The sequence below is a fragment of the Schistocerca gregaria genome, chromosome 7 (genome assembly GCF_023897955.1).
Source record: "Schistocerca gregaria isolate iqSchGreg1 chromosome 7, iqSchGreg1.2, whole genome shotgun sequence".
In the NCBI taxonomy this organism is placed as follows: Eukaryota; Metazoa; Arthropoda; class Insecta; order Orthoptera; family Acrididae; genus Schistocerca; species Schistocerca gregaria.
In genome coordinates this window covers 417,760,003-417,769,237 of record NC_064926.1, presented here as the reverse complement: position 1 = coordinate 417,769,237, position 9,235 = coordinate 417,760,003, and the positions used below count along the sequence as shown (strand labels likewise).

Here is a 9,235-nt window from a genome sequence, read left to right as displayed (position 1 = left end):
CGTAGTTGTTACTCTTGATAAGAACTGTGTTCTGTGTAGCTGTGAGTGCGTTCTATAGTAGCTAAGTAGCTCCGAATGTGGGAAAACCGTTTATGCACTTATGGGAATGCTTCTGTAACCAAACTAGACAAAGTCTTTGGTGTTTCAAGAGGCACCATATCAAAGATTTATACTGTATACAGAGAAAAAGGAAACACATCATCAGCTAAGTCGCAACGTTGCCGAAAGTGAGTGTTGAATGGTGGTGACAGACGGTCATTGAAAAGGATAAAAAGATAACAGATTGAAAAACCACTGAAGATCTGAATGTCACATTCGTGAATACTGTCAGCACCAAAACAACCAGAAGGGTACACTGTAAGCAGGGAATTGCAGGGTGAGCTGTTATTCCAAAACCACTCATCAGTTAAGCGAATGCTGTTAACAGGAAAACCTGATTCCAGAGCTATAAATCCTAACTATCGAGCAATAGAGGAAAGTTGTTTGGTTGCATGAGTTTTGTTTCATACTGTGTCAAAAATGTGGCCGGGCTACGGCAATGATTTGGGCAGCTATATCGTAGTATTATAACGGCCCCATGGTTAGATGCAATTATTCCCAAGGATTACGCGACCATTTTGGCTGGTCATGTCCGTTCCATGGTCCAAAGGTTCTTCACCAACGGTGATGCTGTGTTCCAAGATGGCAAGGCTCCTGTTCACACATTTCACATTTTGCGAGCACTAGGGTTACTTGTTGCATCTCTCCGGCCACTGGAGTCACCAGATCTCACTATCATTGAGCCTTTGTGGTCTACTTTGGAGCGAAGGGAGCATGATTGCTATTCACATTGAAACTTCCTGGCAAATTAAAACTGTGTGCCCGACCGAGACTCGAACTCGGGACCTTTGCCTTTCGGGGGCAAGTGCTCTACCAACTGAGCTACCGAAGCACGACTCACGCCCGGTACTCACAGCTTTACTTCTGCCAGTATCCGTCTCCTACCTTCCAAACTTTACAGAAGCTCATCTGCGAAACATGCAGAACTAGCCACTCCTGAAAGAAAGGATACTGTGGAGACATGGCTTAGCCACAGCCTGGGGGATGTTTCCAGCGCACACTCCGCTGCAGAGTGAAAATCTCATTCTGGCTATTCACATTGTTACCTGATCTATTATGTTGCAGGAAGAATGGTAAAAAGATTCCTTTGAAAACCATACGTGACCTATATTCATCCATTCTGAGGCGACTGGATGCTATCTTCAATGTCAACGGATTTCGTATACGGCGTTAGATATGATAATGTGTTGTGTGTTTGGCGATTCCAAATTTTTGTCCATCCTGTGTATATGTTTTGGTTTTTCAGGAAACCGACCACCTCGTCGTTCTGGGAATGCTTCTCATGCAATGGTTTCTTAATTCTGTGAAACAGAAAGAAGTCATTGGATGCCACATCACTGAATCCTCCGAATATACACTGGGACGTATATGGATTCAATGCTGGTGGTACAGGCAGACAGTCTTGTAAAGTACTCTGTGTTGTGTTGGCAGAAGAGCCAACATCGTGTTACTAGTGGAAGCCGAAAAGGCACGCGTTTTAACTAACGCAGGCTGGCGTGAGGAGGGAAGGACTATACTGACGTGAGGTCTGGTACATGACAAGGAATTAGAATTCAGAAAGCGGACGTAATTAATTTGATACTTAAATTTCTTGACGGTACATGATTCACAATATTATCTGTTCAGATTATAGTAACTGAATATTGCGCCTTGCTAGGTCGTAGCAAATGACGTAGCTGAAGGCTGTGCTAAACTGTCGTCTCTGAAAATGAGAGCGTATGTAGACAGTGAACCATCGCTAGCAAAGTCGGCTGTACAACTGGGGCGAGTGCCAGGGAGTCTCTCTAGATTAGACCTGCCGTGTGGCGGCGCTCGGTCTGCACTGACTGATAGTGGCGACACGCGGGTCCGACGTATACTAACGGACCGATATAAAGGCTACCACCTAGCAAGTGTGGTGTCTGGCGGTGACACCACACTCTGGAACACATTTTCCGAAAACTGCCATGAACAAATAGCTAGACAACCCACACGCAATGGAAATATTTTAGATATTGTAGCTACAGACAGGCCTGACGTTATCGACAATGTCAGTAGAAAGACAAGGTTAGTGAACATGATGTCTTCGTAGTGAGATGGTTATTAACTTTCATACAGCCATCAAGAAGGGGTGGGAATTATTTATGCAAGAAAAAGTCGGTAAACAGTTGTTAGCACCCCATCATTTAATTCCCGTATTCGGACGTAGAGGAATTATGGACAAAGTTTAAATTGATTGTACGTAGCGCACTGAAGAAGTACGTGCGAAGTAAGTGGATTAAGGATGGAAAGGTGCTGACACGAGGGTCAGAATAACATACACGCGAAGGGGTTGTGACATGGGCTAGCCGCATTCAGCAGAGGACAAAACTTGTTATGCGCTGCTTGACTGGGAACCATGTTCTGGTGTAACAAAGGCTTATGTATGTATACATATATAATTTCAGGTGACACAAGTCATGGGATAACAGTATGCACATAAATACGGATGACGACAGTCACGCGTACACAAGGTAAGGTACAAAAGGACAGTTCATTGACCGAGCTTTCCTTTGTATTCAAGTGATTCATGTGAAAAGGTTTCCGATCTGATTGTAGCAGCACGACAAGAATTAACAGGTTTTGGACGCGAAGTGGTAGTTCGAGCTAGAAGCACGAACATTGCATTTCGGAAATCGTTAGGGACTTCAATATTCCGAGATCCGCAGTGTCATGGCTGTGCCGAGAATACCAAATTTCACACATTATCTTCCACCATGGACAACGCAATGGCCGACGTCCTCCACTTAACGACTGAGAGCGTTTGCGTGGAGTTGTTAGTGCTAGCAGACAAGCAACACTGCGTGAAATAACCGCAGAGGTCAACATGGGTGGTGCGACGAACGTACCCGTTAGGAAAGTGCGCCGAAATTTGGCGTCAATGGAGTATTACAGCAGACGGCCGACGCGAGTGCCTTTGCTAACAGCACGACATCGCTGCAGCGCCTCTTCTGGCCTCGTGATTATATCGATTGGTCGCTAGTAGATTGGAAAAGCGTGACCTGGTCTGATGAGCCTCGATTTAATTGATAATAACTGATGGTAGGGTTCGAGTTTGGCGCACCCCCCATCGTTGATCGGAAATGGTTATGTTCAGCTGCTTGAAGACAGCTGGTAACCATTCATGGACTTCATGTTCCCCAGCAACGATGGAATTTTTATGGATGACAATAGACCATTGTTCCTGATTGATTTGAATAACATTCCGGACAATTTGAGCGAAAAATCTGGCCACCCAGATCATCCAACATGAATCCCGTTCAACATTTACGGGACTTAACAGAGAAATCAGTTCGTGCACGAAATCTTGCACAGGCTACACTTTCGCAGTTACGAATGGCTGTAGTAGCGTGGCTCAGTATTTGTGTAGGGGACCTCCAACCACTTGTTGAGCCAATTCGACCTCAAGCTGCTGCACTACGCCGGCCTAAAGGAGATCTGACACGACGTCAGATGGAATCCCATGACTTTTGTCACCTCAGTGTAGGTCTGAATTTAGTGGCAGAAACATTTCAGAGTCCGGCAGAATCACCATGACAGCAGGGCCACACTGACTGACAAGATCACTGGCCATTGCCAGCAACAGCCGCGGGTTTGAGTCTGTGTTGGGATAGCCTTCGCTAGGACTGAGTTTCTTCCAGAACTTAGTGTCAGAACGTCACAATCTTACCCCCTGAGCCAGCTGCCGTCTGACTCCTGCCAGAGGACAGTAGGCCGTGTCCTGTGCACAGCAGTCTCCGTACGATACTGCGGTTAACACGTGCACTCTGAGTCGCAAGTACTGGCCATTCCATAGAGGAAGGCTATCGCAGCACAACACACAGCGTCGTTAGCGGTACAGACGTGGCCTACTGAGGCTGCTAGCGATCCTTCAGCCTCTCGCGAACGTGGCAGGCTGCCTATGCGAGAATCTCCTTGCCCGGGGATGGAAGCCGCCGTCCGGGAGCCATAGCTGGACAAGGTCAATGCAGTGAGGTGAGTTGCCTCACTGAACCAGTAATACGATGTTTGTTGAATAAAGGCAGTTCTAATGGTCAGCAGTGTAACCACTGAGCCTGCCGGACTATTGCCATCTGCCGAGTGGAACCACACCTCACACTACATACGTACATGTCCTTGTTGGCCTTGGAACATTTGGAAAAACCTTAATGTCTTGGAGTAATTATCGTACTTTCAGTAAAAGACTGTAGCACATAAAAAGTGAATGGCATGGAATAAAGACTATAATAAAGTTCTATGGGTTAGTTAGAAGCGGAAGTCTGAAAAGTGCATCAAGGTACAACATTTTTCATTATCTCCACCACATCTAAATAAACAAGAGATTAATTACGTAACTTTATTTTTAGGGATGCCCAAGGTATCAAACAGAAAAAAAAGGAAATGAAATATTGGCATGAATGTGGGTGGTAACGGATATGTCGATGATGAAGTATATTGTAAAATCACAAGAAATCATTAAAAAACTACAAACATTCCCCCTGTCCCCAGATAAGAACCACGGAAACGTAGTTTCTAAAAATTAAGACAACGTCAGCTCTTGAAATTTAAATTAACCATAATGAACACTCACGACTCGAGTGTTGCTTCTTTTGAAGCAACGCTATTTTTCAAACGGCCTTGTATTTCAGAAATATTTTTTAGTCTTCGTCGGTCATTTCTCAGGGGCTTTTAGAGCGCTGACGTGAAATCTGCCGGAGACCTCCCTCGATTCGCAAGCCCACGCCGGCGAATCCAGCTCCGCGAGCTCTGCGGGTAGCGGCGTTAGCAGGAGCTGCGGCGGCTGACGGATTAAAGCGGCCCAGGACGGCCTAATCCTGGCCGGCGGAAGACGGCCCGAGGGAGGAGAGGAGAGCCCCGCCCGGCCGGTAATTGTGATGACAAATTGTCCTGTCAAAATAACTTCGCATCTGCCTGGTGAGAAATCGTCTGAAACACAGGCGGGCGGGTGGGTGGGAAGTTGGCGGGGCTGCGGCGAGCTCGGAAGGAACGCGCGCGGACGAAAAAGGGGCGGTAGGGCGAGGGGAAAAACCTCACGGATGGCGGCTGCCCGGATTTCCCCCGTACCCTGCACAAGGAAGGGAGGGAGGAAGGGTAGGCAACTTTGCTTTCAGTCGACCGACCGCCGCCGAACTTGTCTCGCGGCCGGCTCGCTGCGAACTGGCAGCCGCTGCGACGGTTGGCTGCACTTGCTCTCTGCCGACGACTGCGTGCTCCTTTGGGGAACAGCGCACGGCACGCTTTCTGTAAATATGTGCTCTAAAAGTAATCAGTGCACCATATATACACTGTTGGCTATTAAATGTGCGCCATCTGGAGGATTGCACACATCGAAGTTAGGGGTATAGTGTACAGCAGGGAGAATACGAATGTTAAATTTTTAGGTAGTTTGGGGTATACAGTTGCGCAAAATTTAATACCCAGAGCTACCACCTATAGTAACGAAAATGGCCTTGAGGCTGGTCGTCGAATTAAGCTGAGCTGGATGACAGGAATGGACACATCACTCTATGCTACATCAGCTCCGTGTCAGAGTTCATCAGTTGTAGTAACTAATACGTGATGGTGTGAAAGTCTCTTGGCAACCCAGTACCAGACGTTCGGAACAGCTGATTGATCTGGAAAACTTAGTGGCCTGGACAGCAGTCAGATGCACTCTTTTTCGAGGTTGCTCAACACAGAACAGGAAACTTGTAGTCTTGCATGATATTGGTAAGAGTTAAAGTCACAGAGACCTCGAAGGTGGGCACAGAATTAGCCTCACTTTACACATGAGAAATGTAACACCTCATGTTCACATTACCAGCTATGTGAAATGGATGTTATCGAATTGCGTACCCAGTGGCACCCCACACCATCGGACAGGTATTGGGATTGTGCTTGTACAGCGTGCCTCAAACCACTGGGTCAAATTAAAACAGGTGACAGGCGAGCCACAATCGATTATACTGAGATAGGGAACCAATGGTCGGAAATGGATATTTATTATGTTATGGACGTACACAGCATACACTGCATAATAACAACATAGCTCATAGTAATGATTCAAAGCGACGACTGTCAGTCTCAACGCACGTATTGGAACTCCACACCTGCAGTTCTACTGCACTCTCACAAAATTTGAGAAGATGTTGCTGGATCGTGTGGCCCTATCCCAGCAATAAGCACCCATTAACTTGCCCATGAAATGTATGCTTCGATTGATACAGTGTGGTTTTTTTGACATCTGTGTTATGACTGGTTTGATGGGCCCACCACGAATTCCTCTCCTGTGCTAATCTCTTCATCTCAGAGTAGCACTTGCAATCTACGTCCTCAATTATTTGCTAGATATATTCCAATCTCTGTCTTCCTATACAGTTTCTGCCCTCTAAAGCTCCCTCTACTACCATGGAAGTCGTTTCCTCATGTCTCAACAGATGTCCTGTCATCCAGTCCCTTCTCCTTATCAATGTTTTCCACATATTCCTTTCCTCTCCGATTCTGCGTAGAACCTCCTCATTCCTTACCTTGCCAGTCCACCTAATTTTCATCATTCGTCTGTAGAACCACATCTCAAATGCTCCGATTCTCTTCTGTTCCGGTTTTCCCGCAGTCCATGTTTCCCTACCATACAATGCTGTACTCCAGACGTACATTCTCTAAAATTTCTTCCTCAAATTAAGGCCGATATTTGATGTTAGTAGATTTCTCTTGGCCAGGAGTGCCCTTTTTGCCAGTGCTAGTATGCTTTTGATGTCCTCCTTGCTCCGTCCGTCATTGCATATTTTACTGCCTAGGTAGCAGAATTCCGTAACTTCAACTATTTCGTGACCAGCAATCCTGATGTCATGTTTCTCGCTGTTCTCATGTCTGCTACTTCTCATTACCTTCGTCTTTCTTCGATTTACTCTCAACCCATAATCTGTACTCATTAGACTGTCTATTCCGTTCAGCAGATCATGTAATTCTTCTTCACTTTCACACAGGATAGCAATGTCATCAACGAATCGTATCATTGATATGCTTGAATTTTAATTCCATTCCTGTACCTCTTTTTTTCCATCATTGCTTCCTGGATGTAACGATTGAACAGCGCGGGTGAAAGGCTACAGCCTTGTCTTACACCCTTTTTAATACGTCCACTCATATTCGCCCTGTTGGCAATTGTAAATATTGCTTACCCCTACCTTTTGTAGAATTTCGTACATCTTGCACCATTTTAAATTGTCGAAGGCGTTTTCCAGGTCGACAAATCCTATGAACGTGTCTTGATTTTTCTTTAGCATTGCTTCCATTATTAGCCGTAACGTCAGAATTGCCTCTCTCGTGCCTTTACTTTTCCTAAAGCCAAACTGATCGTCACCTAGCGCATTCTCAATTTTCTTTTCCATTCTTCTGTATATTATTCTTGTAAGCAGCTTCGATGCATGAGCTGTTAAGCTGATTGTGCGATAATTCTCGCACTTGTCAGCTCTTGCCGTCTTCGGAATTGTGTGGATGATGCTTTTCCGAAAGTCAAATGGTATGTCGCCAGACTCATACATTCTACACACCAACGCGAATAGTCGTTTTCTTACCAATTCTGATGGAATGTTTTTTATCCCTTGTGCCTTATTTGATCTTAAGTCCTCCAAAGCTCTTTTAAATTCTGATTCTAATACTGGATCTCCTATCTCTTCTAAAACGACTCCTGTTTCTTCTTCTATTACATCAGACAAATCTTCTCCTTCATAGAGGCTTTCAGTGTATTCTTTCCACCTATCCGCTTTCTCCTCTGCATGTAGGAGTGGAATTCCCGTTGCACTCTTAGTGTTATCACCCTTGCTTTTAGTGTCACCGAAGGCTGTTTTGACTTTCCTGTATGTTGAGTGTGCCTTTCCGACAATCATTTCTTTTTCCATTTCGTCACTTTTTCATGCAGCCATTTCATCTTAGCTTACCTGCACTTCCTATTTATTTCGTTCCTCAGCGGCTTGTATTTCTGTATTCCTGATTTTCCCGGAACATTTTTGTACTTCCTCCTTTCATCGATCAATTGAAGTATTTCTTCTGTTACCTATGGTTTCTTCGTAGTGACACTCTTTATACCTGTGTTTTCTTTCCCATCTTCTGTGATGGCCCTTTTTAGAGATGTCTGTTCCTCTTCAACTGTACTACCTAATGAACTATTCCTTGTTGCTGTATCTATAGCTTTAGAGAATTTCAACCGATCCTCGTCATTCCTTAGTACTTCCGCATCCCACTTCTTTACGTATTCATTCTTCCTGACTAATATCTTAAACTTTAGCGTACTCTTCATCGCTACTATATTGTGATGCTCCTGGGTACGTCTTACAAGCCAGTATCTGATTTCGAAATCTCTGTCTGTCCATGATGCAATCTAACTGAAATCTTCCCGTATCTCTCGGCCTTTTCCAAGTATACCTCCTCCTCTTGTGATTCATGAACAGGGTATTCGCTATTACTAGCTGAAACTTGTTACAGAACTCAATTAGTCTTTCTCCTCCCTCATTCCTTGTCTCAAGCCCACATTCTCTCGTAACCTTTTCTTCTACTCTTTTCCCTACAACTACATTCCAGTCCCCCATGATTATTATTCACCCCGCTTTACATACTGTGTTACCCTTTCAATATCTTCAACTTTCTCTATCTCTACATCTCCAGTTTGCGACGTCGGTATGTATACCTGAACTATCGTCAGTGTTGGTTTGCTGTCGATTCTGATAAGAACAACCCTGTCACTGAACTGTTCACAGTAACATACTCTCTGCCCTACCTCCCTATTTATAACGAATCCTGTTGTAACATTTTCTGCTGCTGTTGATATTATTCTACACTCATCTTACCAGAAATCCTTGTCTTCTTTCCATTCACTTCACTGACCCCTACTATATCTAGATTGAGCCTTTGCATTTCCCTTATCAGATTTTCTAGTTCCCTATCACACTCAAGCTTATGACATTCCACGCCCCGACTCGTAGAACGTTATCCTTTCGTTGATTATTCAATCTTTTTCTCATGGTAAGCTTCTCCTTTGCAGTCCCCTCCCGGAGATCCGATTGGTGGACAATTCCGGAATCTTTTGCCAATGGAGAGAGCATTGTGACACTTCCTCAATTACAGGCCATATGTCCTGTGG

General features: G+C 44.9%; 1 non-coding gene across 1 annotated transcript; it reads right to left on the bottom strand.

Annotated features, from left to right (window-relative positions):
* Positions 1-857: 857 nt before the first annotated feature.
* Positions 858-932, bottom strand: Trnas-cga (transfer RNA serine (anticodon CGA)). Its single transcript has one exon. It is a non-coding gene; the product is annotated as a tRNA-Ser (tRNA).
* Positions 933-9,235: the final 8,303 nt, after the last annotated feature.